A 17,277-nucleotide genomic window follows, 5' to 3' on the forward strand; every position below is an offset into this window, starting at 1 on the left:
AAAGCAAAATGTTGACTGTTGTCTCAAAGATTTAATGAAATGTGTGGGGTATTTTTGGAGACAAAAGTCGGTCTCGCTTTAAATTACGTTCAGCTTATAAAGGCTTCATAAAGCCTTCATAATGCCTTCATAAGCACTACATAAATGTGTTATAAAGCATCTTTAACCGTATGTCATGCTTTATAAAGGGTTCATAAATGTGGCATAACAGTGTGACATAATCACCAATGTCAATATTGAGTGTGATGTAAACATGTGCTTTATAAAGGGTGACATGTTGTGCTGAAGGATGGCAAACGCTCTAAAGTGAAGTCATGTTAGTCACATTACACCTAATCTTGTTTCCAGACACTTCCACCCAAATGCGCGGAAGGTCTTATGGACCAATGCATCAAATGTGGCCTTCATTAGTTAGGGTTAGGTTTAAAATCACATTTTAAGAAGATAAATGTTGGAAATGGGCGGGGTTTAGCCATAACTATGACTTTGTGGCTGTGTTAACTAGTGACGACCAGGCGGGACGTTTTTGCTAACAAAGGACATAGCCTGATGACAAACATTTTACTCAGGAAGGTCACTCCCGCTAGGGCCAACTTTGAATGTTTGATATCCCAGACTTATACAATGCATTCGGAAAGTATTAAACCCCTTCACTTTTTCCACATTTTGTTATGTTACAGCCTTATTCTAAAATGGATGAAATAAAACATGTTCCTCAACAATCTACACACAATACCCAATAATGACAAAGTAAAAACAGGTTTTTAGAAATTTTTGCAAATGTATTAAAAATAAAACACAGAATACCTTATACCTTATTTACATAAGTATTCAGACCCTTTGCTATGAGACTCGAAATTGAGCTCAGGTGCATTCTGTTTCCATTGATCATCCTTGAGATGTTTCTACAACTTGATTGGAGTCCAACTGTGGAAACTTAAATTGATAGGACATGATTTGGAAAGGCACACACCTGTTTATATAAGATTCAAACCGTTGACAGTGCATGTCAGAGCAAAAACCAAGCCATGAGGTCGAAGGAATTGTCCATAGAGCTCCGAGATAGGATTGTGTCGAAGCACAGATGTGGGGAAGGGTACCAAAAAATGTCTGCATCATCGAAGGTCCCCAAGAACACAGTGGCCTCCATCATTCTTAAATGGAAGAAGTTTGGAACCACCAATACTCTTTATAGAGCCAGGCCAAACTGAGCAATCGGGGGAGAAGGGTCTTGGTCAGAGAGGTGACCAAGAACTTGATGATCACTCTGACAGAGCTCCAGAGTTCCTCTGTGGAGATGGGAGAACCTTCCAGAAGGACAACCATCTCTGCAGCACTCCACCAATCAGGCCTTTGTGGTAGAGTGGCCAGACGGAAGCCAGTCTTCAGTAAAAGGCACAGCAAAAGACACCTAAAGGACTCTCAGACCATGAGAAACAAGATTCTCTGGTCTGATGAAACCAAGTTTGAACTCTTTGGCCTGAATGCCAAGTGTCAGTTCTGGAGGAAACCTGGCACCATCCCTACGGTGAAGCATGGTGGTGGCAGCATCATGATGTGGGGATGTTATTCAGCGGCAGGGACTGGGAGACTAGTCAGGATCGAGGGAAAGATGAACAGAGAAAAGTACAGAGAGATCCTTGATGATAACCTGCTCCAGAGCGCTCAGGACCTCAGACTCCGGCGAAGGTTCACCTCCCAACAGGACAACCACCCTAAGCACACAGCCAAGACAATGCAGGAGTGGCTTCAGGACAAGTCTCTGAATGTCCTTCAGTGGCCCAGCCAGAGCCCGGACTTGAAACTGATCGAACATCTCTGGAGAGACCTAAGAATAGCTGTGCAGCAAAGCTCCACATCCAACCTGACAGAGCTTGAGAGGATCTGAGATGAATGGGAGAAACTCCCCAAATACAAATGTGCCACGCTTGTGGCATCATACCCAAGAAAACGCAAGGCTGTAATCGCTGCCAAAGGTGCTTCAACAAAGTACTGAGTAAAGGGTCTGAATACTTATGTAAATGTGATATTTCAGTTTCTAAAATCCTGTTTTTGTTTTGTCATTATGGGGTATTGTGTGTAGATTGATAAAACCAATTCAATCCATTTTAGAATAAGGCTGTGACATAACAAAATGTGGAAAAAGTCAAGGGGTCTGAATACTTTCTGAATGCACTGTATGTAGCCTGGGGACAATGTTACACCAAGAAACACTTACCTTGATGATAGCCCCTAACATAAGGAAACTGATAGTGGCTTTCTTCTGGAACCAAGTTACATCTCAGTACACAAACACGCACTCAACAATATAACAAAGCCATATCGCGTGGTGCTGGGCCCAGTCAGGTCTTTGACACATTCAACCACTCCCCCGCTGAAAGACCATTGTAACAGGTTGTAATCAAACCCTGGTCTCCAGCATGGGAACAGAAGAGCAGTAGTCTCAGGTTGACTACTCCAAATCATCTTGGCTCTGACACACACACACAAGCTTTGCGGGTCCATCAACCCATTTAAATACCGCTCACACCCTACAGTAACCTGTGGATCATGAGAGAACCTTCATAAATCAGCAGAACGTTAATAACCGACTTATTGACGTTTGATGTAGTGTCCTGTAATACTTTGTTTGAAGTGAGCAACCTGCAGCCATTGATAACACATACAGGCTTAATAATGTAAACACAAATGTGTTAACACTTTAATTATACATTTTGTTTTACCTTTAAGTCAGTTAAAAACAAATTCTTATTTACAATGACAGCCTAGGAAAAGTGGGTTAACTTCCTTGTTCAGGGGCAGAACGACAGATTTTTACCGTGTCAGCTCAGGGATTCAATCTAGCAACCTTTCAGTTACTGGCCCAATGCTCTAACCACTAGGCTACCTGCTGCCACACTTAGGGAAGTAGGGAACACTTAGTGAATTAGGGAACACTTAGTGAATTAGGGAACACTTAGTGAATTATCACAGCTAAAACAAATAAACATTAAAGACGTGTTTAAAGTATACATGTCCTTTTATCTTTACATTTTTAAAACAATACAAATACATGAAGTTTCAAAAAGTCCAGTAATGCAATTACATTGAACACTACACAGGGCTGTGAATAGTGTAGCTTGTCCCTGAGCTGGTGAACGAATGGTTCTTGCCTCTCTGCCTGCTGGAGGTACTGCATGTTAGTTCCAACCTTAAAAGTAACGTTATCAACTAAGAAAGTTAGCAGGTTTGGACAAAGGCATTTCTGTGCTGTGCCAAAAATACTCTTAAATGGATAGATGGGAAACTCCATTCGAGTCGTATTATCATATTAATTTACTAATCTCATGACGTGACGATGAAACTTGGCTGTTATCTAGGGGGATTTTTATTTAGCCGAGCCTGCTAGCTAGCTAAATTCCGTTAGCTAGCTAGCTAGCTAGCTAGCAATTGCTGTGAAGTCAACGATTGAGGTAGCAATGTAAATCTAACTCAAAACTGAACTACTACAAATTAATATAAATGAAAATAAACAAAGATTAATTGAATAGTTTTTCGCTGTCCAGTGGCACCACAAGTGGGCACATGTGCGCTTACTGCACTACAGAAATACTGCTAACCATACAACACACACACAAAAAACTGAATTAGGCAAAACATTTAAAAGGTCCTACCAAAGTTTTTGCTGTGCATGACTACAATTTAAAGTGTGTGTCATCCAGAAGCACAGCATTTTGGGGAAAGTCAGGTCCAATATTGGCTATGCACCCAAGAGGGTAAGAGGTTGGGCCATCCTAGACATGTTTTAGAGTAATATAATACATGCAATTTAGCAGACACTTTTATCCAAAGCAACTTACAGTCAAGACACATGACAAGGTTAGAAATGCTTTGTGAAGCTTCATTTTAATAGAATTCATTCTTGCTTATGCCACCTGTTATAAAGCACAGGTTTATTACATATTTGACATAGTGGGTTATAGCACATTTGACATTGGTGGTTATGTCACACAGTTATGCCATGTTTATGAAGCCTTTATAGAGCATGACATACGGTTATAGATGATGTGACACATTTTGTGGTGTTTCTGAAGCCTTTATAAGCTGCACGTCATTTAAAACGGGACCCAAAAGTAATATCTTCGATGGGTGAACTATACACTGACTCACTGAGTTTAGTTTGGCGTAATAGCAGTCCATTCTATCAGTCTCACACCGTACAGTACATGAATGACTGTATACACTTTATACCTCTGTGCATTGCGTGCAAGTGTAGCCTACAGTATGGGACCAGTGTGTGTTTATCGCTGTGTCTGGTGTATGCCTGTGTGTTGTGTCTGTGTGTTATTGCACACAAAATATCCCACAATAAAGCACCACATCAGTATAATATATTATATTATATGTTAAAATGTATTCGTCCCTCTGAGCATAACCGTGAATAGATAAAACCAGCCTTGTTTAAACGCCAAAAGCCCCGCGGTACATTGCAGCCCTGAGGATTATAAATGAGAGCGGGCTTAATATTGATCCCTGGGTAACCTATGAAGCGCTAATAATTTGATAATATCCTTCCACACACACTGTTATTAATGACGTTAATGCTCCTCTGCGGATAGCGCTACAGAAACATCCATGACCATGCACACTTAATATCCACTGGGAATTTTGAGGGGAGCTCCATTCTCAGTAAAGACTCAATCAAATGCAACATGAGGAACACCGTTCATGCCCCTTTGGATGTTTAGGCTTAATTGATTCTATTCGTATGTCCTGGGGGTAAGAGGCTATCGATTTCTGGTGCTTTTGTTTTGACTTTGTTTTCATGGTTGAAAGGTCTTTTGCAGGCAATGTTGTGAGGTGAGATGGGAGTGCATGTTACAGGTATGGTTGTTTTTCTTATTAGATACTGTATCTCATCATTGCTGAGCAGTGGGAGGGCTGAGGTGCTGCATCCATCCACAGTGCCTTTGGCTTTTGGAATGAGGTGCTAACATTTTCCTATTTCCTATAATTTTTCCCTATTTCATAAGGCCAGGAGTTGTTCCAGACCATGCGACCTGGGCTGGGCATATGTTGTGGAGAGAATCTCTAACTAGCGCCCAGAATATTTCCTGGTCAAGTCACACGATCAGAAAAAAAGGGTTTGATCCCTCTTCTGACATGGTGCGTTACTAGATGCAGTACATGCATTAGGCAGAGAGACATGAGTCAAGTTAATATTTACTGGGTAGAACTTGAACAAAGGTTTAACTAACTAAAGGTTTAACCCTTCACAGGACACTGTCTTGACAGATGCCTTATTCTACATAAAAGACAAGTGGTATAACCCTTTACATCAAAATACTAGACTACATTTACTTCAGAAAATGACATTCAATCACTGTATTTCACCTCAAAAAGCAACACGACACAGATGTCCAATTCAATCCAATCCTCAATAGGTATACCTACTAATTGGCTGAGCAAAAGGCCTGAATGGATTTCAATTGGCAATGTACTACAAGTAGCAGTATCAATGAACCAGGCGTCCAACCAAACACAGGCTATCCCCCTGGGGTATTCATTTTCACAGAGGCACAGATATGAGTGTATGTGGGTGGAGAGCTGAGCCGGGGAGTGGGTGGAGGCGATTGATTCAATATCTGAGGTTGTGCCGCAGAATACAGATTCAGATTCAGATTCACACACACACACACACACACACTCAAGCGGCTTATGAGTTAAGGCAAATATAAATGTGGTTTGTATTCGTTGATAGTGAGCCATGAACCCTCGCTGCCTCTCTTATTTTCACATTGTAATATAATCATCTGTAGACTACACTGCAGGGCCACTGGTCGATTGAAAATAGATTCATGTGTACAGTATTCCTTCCTTAGCTAAGCCCTTTAAAAGGCACTTTTGTTGCGCTGAATATAAGCTCTTGTGTATAAATCAAGGCGTATACACTGACTGTACAAAACATTGCTCTTTCCGTGACATAGACTGACCAGGTGAATCCAAGTGGAAGCTATGATCACTTATTGATGTTGTTAAATCCACTTCAATAAGTGTAAATGAATGGGAGGCGATGGGTTAAAGAAGGATTTCTAAGCCTTGAGATAATTGAAACATGGACTGTGTATGTGTTTCATTCAGAGGGTGAATGGGCAAGACAAAATATTTAAATGCCTTTGAATGTGGTATGGTAGTAGGTGCCAGGCGCACTGGTTTGTGTAAAAAAACTGCAACGCTGCTGGGTTTTTCACGTTCAACAGTTTCCCGTGTGTCAAGAATGGTCCACCAACCAAAGGACATCCAGCCAACTTGACACAACTGTGGGAAGCATTGGAGTCAACATGGGCCAGCATCCCTGTAGAACGCCTTCGACACTTTGTAGAGTCCATGCCCCGACGAATTGAGGCTTTTCTGTGTAACCATCCAGGCAGACATTTCAAAGATGTTAAATGGATCGTCCTGGCTGATCATAGGTCTGCCACATAATCTCACAGACCCAACAGTTGATACAGTCACAATATGGCGGCTGGCTGACCTGATCATTACATGTGTGGAAGGACCACCAGAGGGCAGGCTGGGCTCACGGATAGTAGCCCAACAAGGCATGGGAGACAAGGCATGGGAGACAAGGTAACCAGAGGCAATCAAGCACAGCTGACGGTACTAATGAGATATTCTCCTTCCCCTATAAGAGAGAGTATGGAACCAGCAGAGAGGGGGGAAATACTATCTCTGGAAGATGGCCACCGAGACAGAGGAGCTATCCATGAAGAACCACTAAGACGGTGACAAGCCCGTGACTTTTGTTGTAGTTTAAAGATAATCGTATTGTGTTCCTGTTTGATCTGGAGATGTATGTTTTTTCCTTGGGAGATTTTCATTGATTATGTTGGAGTGTTTGTGGTGACCAAATGCCCTCAATAGAGAACTGTGTTCAATCAAGAAAACCTACTCCTGACTCGTTTGTTCCACCTTTCCGCTTTAGAGTGACGCCCAATTACTTGGTCCGCTCACATTGGTGGTGAGTGACACAAGGATAAGTGAGTAAATCAAGATTCTTTCAGTAGACCCGGAGGAACCATTCAAGAACGATGGATAACGCCCTACTACAACAATTGATCACGGCACAGCAGACAACCATAGAACTCCTGCAACAACAGCTGAGCCGGCGAGAAGAACCTAGAGTTAAGCCAAGAGCGGCTGCTCACGCCATCTTACCTCGTCTCTCCAAGGAGGATGATATCGAGGCCTTCCTCATGATCTTCGAAAGGACGGCCACCTTGGAAGAGTGGCCACCCACAGAATGGGCGAGAGCATTAGCCCCTCTTTTGACCGGGGTGGCTCAGGAAGCCTATTTTGACCTGGATTCCCACGAAGCTGCGGACTATGGGCGACTAAAAACCGAGATCCTGTCCCGGTACCAGCTGACTGCCAGAGATAGGGCTGTAAAGTCCCATCAATGGACCTATACAGCTGACCAACCCGTCCGTGCCCAGATCTTCGCATTAATACGACTGACGAAACAGTGGCTAGAACCTGGAAAGGGAGTAAGACATGTGATAGAGACCCTCGTAGTGGACAAGATATTGAGGGAATTACCCATTGACTGAAAAAGAGTTGTGGGGCAAGCCAACCCGTTGTCAGCCGACTACATAGCCCAGGCGGTGGAAACATATCCGTCTACAGGGGAGTTGTTAAAAAGTGACAAGGAGGAATGGAAGTATTCTTCCAATCCCGTACCACGACTCACCCCGGCGCGTCCGCCACCGAAACGTCCAAATCCCCTCCGGAGGTGGGAGAAGTCAGCCCCCACACAGCAGGGTCGGTCTCCCGACCATTAGGGCTCCACAATGTCCTAGCAAGGACGAGCCCATGGTCATGGAGTCATCACTGCCCACCCCCACACATCCCGGTTTGAGGGGGCAGGATCAACACTGTTGGTTAGCAGAAATAGCCCCAGCCCCAGAGATTCCGGTTCGAGTCGAAGGACAAGATGTGGTAGGCATTCTCGACTCGGGAAGTATGGTTACGTTAGTAGAGGAGCAGATGGTGACCTCCGCAACACTGCTACCAGACAAAGTAGCCGTATCCTGTATCCATGGAGACACCCACTATTACCCCACTGTGAATCTGCCTATTCTCACTCCAAAAGGAAGGTGTACAGTCAGGGCAGGGAAAGTGCCCCAGCTGAAGGTGCCATTATTGATCGGGAGAGACTGTCCCCTATATAAGGAGCTTCAGCAGATGACGTTATGCACGGGAAGAAGGGGAACAGGAAAGAAGAGAAAATCCAAGCCCGAGGTAGTAGTCCTACAAGGAGACGTAGCCGCGTCCTCGTCCTCTGCAGCAGAGGAAGAAATAGCGACCCAACGTTTACAACAGATATTCCAGGAAACCACCGATGAAGACACCTGCGAAGGGTTATACACAGCGCAGGAAGGAAGGAGCAACCAGGCGCTAAGGGATATATTTGAAGCTCCATCCGAGGAGGGAACCTGGAAGGGATTCTCCTCGGTCACCCCTGATGGGGATGGGGAACAACCTCCACATCCCTCTACCGAGGTCGACCTGCCCCAGGAATTAAAGGGACAGTTCGGCACCTCGCAACATAGAGACCCAGACCTAAGGGAGGCCATAAGGAAGGTGAAGGTGATCGACGGGAGGAACGTCGACGGATCAGGTGAGCCCCCTCTTCCTTACTATGCAATCAGGCGGGGTCTCTTATACTGGGTCGTACGACGAAGGGGGGAAAACCAGGAATTACTAATGGTGCCTAGACCATACAGTTCTACAGTTAGCCCATTCCCACGTCCTAGGAGGACACCTGGCACGAGACAAGACTATTGATTGACAGAATCATGCAGAGATTCTATTGGCCCTGGGTCACCCGGGATGTGGCCAGGTATTGTAGGACGTGTGATCAATGTCAACGTACAGCTCCACGGCCACACCTACGTAACCCTTTGATTCCTCTCCCCATCATAGAGACTCCCTTTGAACGCATAGCTATGGACCTCGTAGGACCCCTCCCAAAATCCGTCAGAGGACACGAGTACATCCTAGTGGTCATAGATTACGCTACCAAGTTCCCGGAGGCCATACCCCTGCGTAACATGTCGTCAAAGGGAATTGCCAAGGAATTCTTCATGATGTTCTCTCGGGTGTACCGCCCCAAGACGATCTTAACCGATCAGGGAACCCCGTTCATGTCCCGGTTGATGAAGGACTTGTGTCGGTTATACCAGGTTCAACAGATACGTACAAGCATATTCCACCCTCAAACAGACGGGTTGTGTGAACGCTTGAACAAAACGATTAAAAGCATGTTGAGAAGAGTGGTGTCCCGAGACGGGAAAAACTGGGACATGCTTCTCCCACACTTAATGTTAGCCCTGCGAGAAGTACCCCAGGCATCCACTGGATTCTCTCCGTTTGAATTGCTCTATGGCAGACCCTGTCGAGGGATCCTCGACTTAGCCAAGGAGACCTGGGAGACCCAACCATGCCCCTTTCGATCCACAATAGAACATATTACCCTGATGAGAGACCGCCTGTCAGCAGTGTGGCCCATAGTCAAGGAGCATATGGAGAAGGCACAAAGGACCCAAGGCCGGGCCTATGATAAGTCCGCGACCCCCCGTGAGTTCACCGTGGGAGAGAAAGTGATGGTGCTCGAGCCCACGGCCGAACATCGCTTGCTGGCATAGTAGAGGGGGCCCTACGAGGTAATGAAAAGGGTCTCACCGGTCAATTAATTCATCAAGCAACCTGACAGGAGGAAGAAGGTCCAACTCTATCACATAAACCTGTTGAAGACGTACCATGGAAGAGAGGAGGAGGTGGCTTTGATGGCCCTGGAGGGCAAAGGAAAAGAGGAGGCTCTACCACAGGTGCGCCGTGGCCAAACTCTCCTGCCGGAGCAGTCAAGACAGCTAGACAAGCTGATTATGAACTTCGGTCGAATATTCTCTCCATTCCCAGGACAAACAGATGTCCTGTTCCACCATATCCACACTGAACCCGGCAAGAAGGTGCATATCCGCCCTTACAGGATTCCTGAGGCTCGCCGAGTCATTGCTAAGAACGAGGTAAGGGAGATGTTGAGGATGGGTGTGATCGAGCCATCGACGAGTGAGTGGTCCAGTCCCATAGTCCTGGTCCCCAAATCCGATGGTAGTATGAGACTCTGCAATGACTTTAGGGGCGTGAATGCTATCTCTACATTCGATGCGTATCCCATGCCCCGCGTGGATGAACTCTTGGAGCGCTTAGGAAAGGCCAAGTTCATCACCACCCTGGATTTGACGAAGGGATATTGGCAAGTGCCGGTGGCTCTGGAGGATCGCCCAAAGACTGCCTTCGCCACACCAGAGGGGCTTTTCCAGTATGTGAGGATGCCCTTCGGACTGCATGGTGCGGCTGCAACTTTCCAACGCCTCATGGATGCCATTCTACGGCCCCATCAAGAGTATGCAGCAGCGTACATAGACAATGTGGTCATCCACAGCGAGGATTGGGATAGTCACCTCCTGCGATTACGGGCGGTGCTCGTGAGTTTGGAAGCCACAGGGTTGACGGTCAATCCAAATAAATGCTGCCTGGGCCTGTCCGAAGCGGAATACCTGGGGTACACCGTGGGGAATGGGAAAATACGCCCACAGGCAGAGAAGACCAGGGCAATTTAGGACTGGCCTCGACCCCGGACCAAGCGGGACGTTCGGGCCTTCTTAGGGATAACAGGATATTATCGCCGTTTTATCCCGGGATATGCAACCATTGCCAACCCCCTCACAAACCTCATCAAGAAAAACTTGCCAAACCAGGTAGAGTGGAAAGACGAGACGGAAGAGGCCTTTCAATTGCTAAAAGATGGCCTGTGTTCGGATCCCGTCCTACAGGCTCCGGACTTCTCACAAGAATTCATTGTGCAGGTCGACGCCTCGGATACGGGGCTCGGGGCCATACTAGCTCAGGGTAAAGGCGAAGCAGAGAAGCCGATTCTCTTCATAAGTAGGAAGCTCAGCGATCGGGAACAGAGATATGCTACCGTAGAGAAAGAGGCCTTAGCCATTAAGTGGGCCCTCGATTATCTCCGGTACTACCTACTGGGTCGGAGGTTTGCATTAGTTACTGACCATGCGCCCCTCACGTGGATGGCTGGTAAGAGAAACAATAACAACAGAATAGCCAGATGGTTTTTGTCTTTACAACCGTTCTCTTTCCATGTCATCCACAGGGCCGGATCGAGGAACGGGAATGCAGACGCGCTGTCCCGACGCGACCAAGACGGTGCGTCTGGCGCCCGACCCTCCGGTTCGGTCCTGAGGGGGAAGGTATGTGGAAGGACCACCAGAGGGCAGGCCGGGCTCACGGATAGTAGACCAACAAGGCATGGGAGACAAGGTAACCATAGGCAATCAAGCACAGCTGACGGTACTAATGAGATATTCTCCTTCCCCTATAAGAGAGAGTATGGAACCAGCAGAGAGGGGGAAAATACTATCTCTGGAAGATGGCCACCGAGACAGAGGAGCTATCCATGAAGAACCACTAAGACGGTGACAATCCCGTGACTTTTGTTGTAGTTTAAAGATAATCGTATTGTGTTCCTGTTTGATCTGGAGAAGAAGATGTATGTTTTTTCCTTGGGAGATTTTCATTGATTATGTTGGAGTGTTTGTGGTGACCAAATGCCCTCAATAGAGAACTGTGTTCAATCAAGAAAACCTACTCCTGACTCGTTTGTTCCACCTTTCCGCTTTAGAGTGATGCCCAATTTCTTGGTCCGCTCACACATGCTACAAGGATCCTTCTAAGATTTTTGTAAGAACCTAATAAGCTATTGTGATCTTCAATCCTGTGCTTCCAACCCGGGGATCCAAAGGGTGTGTATGCATTCGTTCCAGCCCTTTACTGACACAGATGAATCAACTAATCGACAGCTTGATGATTAGCTGATTTGGTTGAATCGAGTGTGTTAGTGCTGGGCTGGAACAAAAGCCTGCAAACCACGTAAAAAAAATAGGACCAGGGTTCAAGAACACAGGTATAAGCCAACAACACCACACCATATCTTCGATCAAGAGTGACGGTATATGACTGCGAGTACTGATGTCTATTTCAAAGCATTTAATAGACAAACCGAATCCAACAAAAGCGCATGAATTCACGACAATGTATTCCTAAAGATGCAATCTATTCATCAGTATAACTTTAAATCACATAGTTCTGTTTCTCTATAGCCAAGACTAAAATGTGTGATGGAATGAATGAAATATCCCTGGTCTGTTTTTGTCTCTTTCATATTTCTCTTCTGACTCGTTCATCAATCATCCACGGCCCATTAACAATCATTCTCCAAGACAAATAATATAATCAGGGAAAGGGTCCTATAGCCTACCACTGTATTTCCAAAGAGATAATTGTAATACATCAGCTGATGTCAAATTATATGCTGTTATTCTTGCAGCTCACTTACCTTTATCTTTGTCAGATGACTAAAAGCTCATTTACCCTCAGAGCGGATTCGCTCAAGGTAGAATATTCCCGACATGCTCGTTCTAGACACGCCAACATGACTGTAAATCAGTGCTTAGAGATTGAGATAACACTATGTATTAGAGGAGATGTATTCCTAAATGTCTATGAGGAATAAATTGTGTAATTATGGTGTACCAGGCAGTAAACTACATTTGCATTTTGGTCATTTAGCAGAAGCTTTATCCGAAAGGACTTACAATCAGTTCATTCAACAAATGTAGGTAAAACAACCACATTTAACCATCATTGCTAAAATGGCTCCATAAATGTACTTAGGCCTACTCCTTTGTTACACAGTAGTCACATGGTAGTTACTAGGTAATTCTGGTTACGCTGATATTAGAGTAGGTTATGTCATGAAACCTGTATGACTGCAACATATGCAGCGATTATGTCATACTGTTCTGTCTTCCCTTTGTCTAGTGTCTAAGATTTTCACTTCAGCATGTAGCAGCTTCATCTGCTGTAAAAACAAATCCCTTTCGGTCTGAGCCTCAAATGGCTCTTCCGTGTAGGCCCTTTTAATAATTCATAACTCAAGTAACTTTGAGTCCATCAGGGTATATGTAAGATACAAGCACAAGGGCATGGATTTTCCCATTTTAGTCGTTGTGATTTTCGTCACCTGTAGACTGTTATAGAGTCCAGGTGGAAACAGCAACAAATATTTCATCAATCGGATCACAGGATTATAGCCTACACCTATGCATCCCTAATTCTTCCAGGTATTATTAAAACTCGAGTGGATTTCCCTCACATTTTTGGGAGAGGAAAGTACAATCTATCTTTAAATTTTTACTGCAGTGGGCTAAATCAGGGTCACACAGAGTGTTTCTTGGTAGTCTTAAACAAATCTACTTTTGTTTCAAAGTATACATCACACACGTCTTAAACGAATCTACTTTTGTTTCAAAGTATACATCACACACGTGGTTATGGGCTTAGAAAATAAGAAGACGCCTCTACCATGTCAGGTACAGAGTTGAAATGTACTACATTTTGAGTTTATGTCCCAATATTACACTTTTATATACATCACAGAAGACTGAAATATAAGAAAACCGTTTGATATAGAAACGCTGGATGTTCAGCTGTTTGGTTTAATAATGTTTATTAACTATGAAATTATGAAAAATATGAATAACATTCCACCCATCAGGCCACTAGAGGGCGATTTGGTCATTTGACCGCAGGAAAGGGCTTCAAAAGTTAAATATGGTGGCATATCATCTGTATTCCTGAATTATTTCAATAAGTAAAGGTAACTGGATCTATTTTGGGATGTATCTGTTTAAAACTAAGGCCCCAAATCAATAAAAAAAGGAAACTACGCTGCAGGCTCACTCATAATGTTTTTAATACATTTTAAAGGGATAGTTCATGTTTTGGTTTTAGCTATCCCTTTAAGGACAGGTACGGTTTCGCATCAATGTTCAATGATAATGTCTGTGAGTGGAACAGCTTGTTGAGTGTGTTTTGTTTTTAATGCGGGTAATTACACCTCCAATCGATGATTACAGTGATTACATCCTGATGGAACTGCAGTTTTTCCTCTACGTTCAATTGATCGAATACAGGCCTAAGTTCCATAGTAAAGGCATTGATGTGACAGTTACAAAACATGATGTTGTTGACAAGGCTAGCTTGTTCTAAAACCAAGAGTTTGTCCTCCCTTATCTTTATTCAAAGGTCAAAAACATTGCATGTCCTGAGCAAGGCATAGAAGTACTAGGCCTACAGTAAACACATGGTTGTATAATGCTTGCCTATGTTTCCCCATTTAATGAATACCTCTCCTGACATATGCTAAACACGCCATGCTAGCAGTATTAGAACATTGTAAAGGTTACCGAGCCTTATCTGATAGCGTGGTCTAACACAGTGGAAATGGGAGACCATGGGCATTTGTGTACAGCAGGATCTACAGATCCTTGATGGTGCTCCAAGCATTCTGCTTTTCTGCAGAGCACACAGTGCTCCCTGGTGGCACATTTTGGACCGCTTATGATTAAAGGGATATTTCGGGATTTTGGCAATACTCTATTTCTCCAGATGAACTCATGGATACCATTTTTATGTACAGTATCTGCATCCAGTATGAAGGAAGTTAGAAGTAGTTCAGTGAGCCAATGCTAACTAGCATTAGCACAACGACTGGAAGTCTATAGTATCTACTAGCTTGCTAGCAGTTACCATAGACGTCAAGTCATTGCGCTAACGCTAGTTAGCAACTGCGCTAACGCTAGTGAGCAACTTCCTTCACACTGCACTCAGAGACATAAAAATGGTATCCACAAGTTCATCTGACTCTGGGGAAGTAGATAAAGGGCTTCCTTGCCAAAATCCTGACGTATCCCTTTAAATAGACTCGACAGTATTTCACTGCAATAGCACCCCTAATTGATGATGCTTGTTTTTTAGTTTTGATTACTAAACATTTTAGAGTAAATATATGTAAAATTCTTCAGTTTGTTGACCATTGTAAAGGTTTACAAATGTACATTACGAAGCACATGTTAAAATATCCAAAATGCAGATAGAAATATGCACTTCCTCTCTACATAGGCAACAGAAATGAGTGTCTTCTGTTATTTATTCTGATCTACGATACCTCTGGGTTGCCTGATTACTAATGCTACTTGCTATTCCATTCTCTTCCTTCCTCCCTATACCCTTGGCTATCTTGAATATCTATCTACATAAGCACTGATCTGAGAGCTAAAAACGAGAGGTAAAAGGCACTCCTCCTGGCACAACAGGATCTATTATAAGAAAGGAAGGGAAAGATTAAAGGAAGCTAGCATGGGTACATAGTTCAGATATGGAAACACAAATATTCTCCACTAACAAGTGCACTATAAATAGCGGTTTTGAGAACTTGATTTATTCAACATCAATTACATCATTCAAAATATTAAAACAGAGAGCAACGGTGCCCCCTTGTGTACATCCGTAATACCATGTTATATATTTATGTATACATCTTTTGGTAGACATTAAATATTCTATCTATTACAGAAACACTACAAGCAACAATATTTCAAACAAGTTTGCTAAAATGTGCAAAGATTAATGTTGGGATAGGAAAATGGGTAACACTTTATTTGAATAGTCCATCTGTAGATGCTCTACAGACTCAGTAACGTTTCAACTAACTATGTACTAACCCTGAACCTGTCTCTAACCCTAATCCTAACCCCTATCCTAACCCTAAACTTAACCCTAACCTTAGCCCTTATTCTAAACCTAACCGTAACCTTAGCAAGCAGTATTTATTGCCTTACCTCTCTTATCCTACCTCATATGCACATTCTGTATATAGATTTTTCTACTGTATTATTGATTGTATGTTTGTTTATTCCATGTGTAACTCTGTGTTGTTGTATGTGTCGAACTGCTTTGCTTTATCTTGGCCAGGTCACAGTTGCAAATGAGAACTTGTTCTCAACTAGCCTACCTGGTTAAATAAAGGTGAAATAAAAATGTTAAAAAGTTGCTTATCAACAGATAGTTTGTTGATAGTATGACTGGACTATCAAAATAAAGTGTGAACGTAAAATAGACTCCACAGAGCTTTAAAGTGCGTTGGATAAGCCTATAGGTCATTGGTTGGATCTCTTCTGCATTGCAGAGTTTAGACACACACCACCTTTATTGTAATGTGCATTCATTGACCTTCTCATAGTAGTTGGGAGACATACTGTACGTGTCACATCACCTCACCTTTGACCTTTATTAGGGCTTCAGTTGTCATTCAAGTTGACAGCAAAGACGTGTTCAGTAGTGCATACCGTAGCAAAATGTGTTGCATCGGAAACTCAGAAGCTGTGTTCTTATTGGACAAGTTCAGGTCATGCCTCCCCATTTCAAAACATTTTCTCCCTACTGAACATGACCCTTGTCTATTCTCCGTTGTCTGAGCTCTGGGCGTGCTGCACTACTTTGGGTTCAACAAGGCGATCATAGGATAGTATCAGCATCACCTGGAAATAACAATCCAATGTTAAATTGTAAAAGTGTACATGTTAGCCACAAAAAGCATCATCAAATGTGGCTAACTTGCGCCACTTGAAAAAGTAGGGAGGTGCTAAATCCGAGTGAATGAAGTTCATAGATTGATAGATCGTAACTTCTTTAACTGTATCATGGGTTTGAATAGAGACACACACTGTGACTACTCACTGTGATCATGAGGAGAAGAGCCAGCATCATTCCAAGCATCAGGTACAAGTTACCGGTCAGTCCTCCAGCCCAGAGAGGCCCCAGGATAGTAGCCAGCCCCGCAACAGAGCGCCTCACGCCTTGACTGAACCCTAGACACCACCAGGAACACACACACAAAGACAATCCCATTCATTTGAGTGATTAATGACCTCTCCTTCCTGTAAAACAAATGGCCATTTAGTGATAGTTAATGATCATTCCCCTAATCATTCTCAGCATTGCCATGAGTCAAAGCCTCATTGCCTAGGGGGGCGAGTCAAAGAGCCTGATTGACTAAGATTAACTCAACCTTCACACAAGTGCATTGTTGGAACATTTCATTTTCAGAAGGTAATGAAACCAAACCAAAGCTAAACTATTTCATTATTTTACCTAAATCAGTCTTTAATATTAATATTTGTATTCCTTCTAGAAATAACATTTCTAAACATCATCATAAATCAGCACTATGGTGAGTCCAGCTCAATGAACCAATACATGCAATTATCACATTCGTAAGTCAGACACCCACCTTGTGTTTTCTCTGCAGTGACT

The sequence above is a fragment of the Salvelinus namaycush genome, chromosome 11 (assembly GCF_016432855.1).
Source record: "Salvelinus namaycush isolate Seneca chromosome 11, SaNama_1.0, whole genome shotgun sequence".
Taxonomy (NCBI): Eukaryota; Metazoa; Chordata; class Actinopteri; order Salmoniformes; family Salmonidae; genus Salvelinus; species Salvelinus namaycush.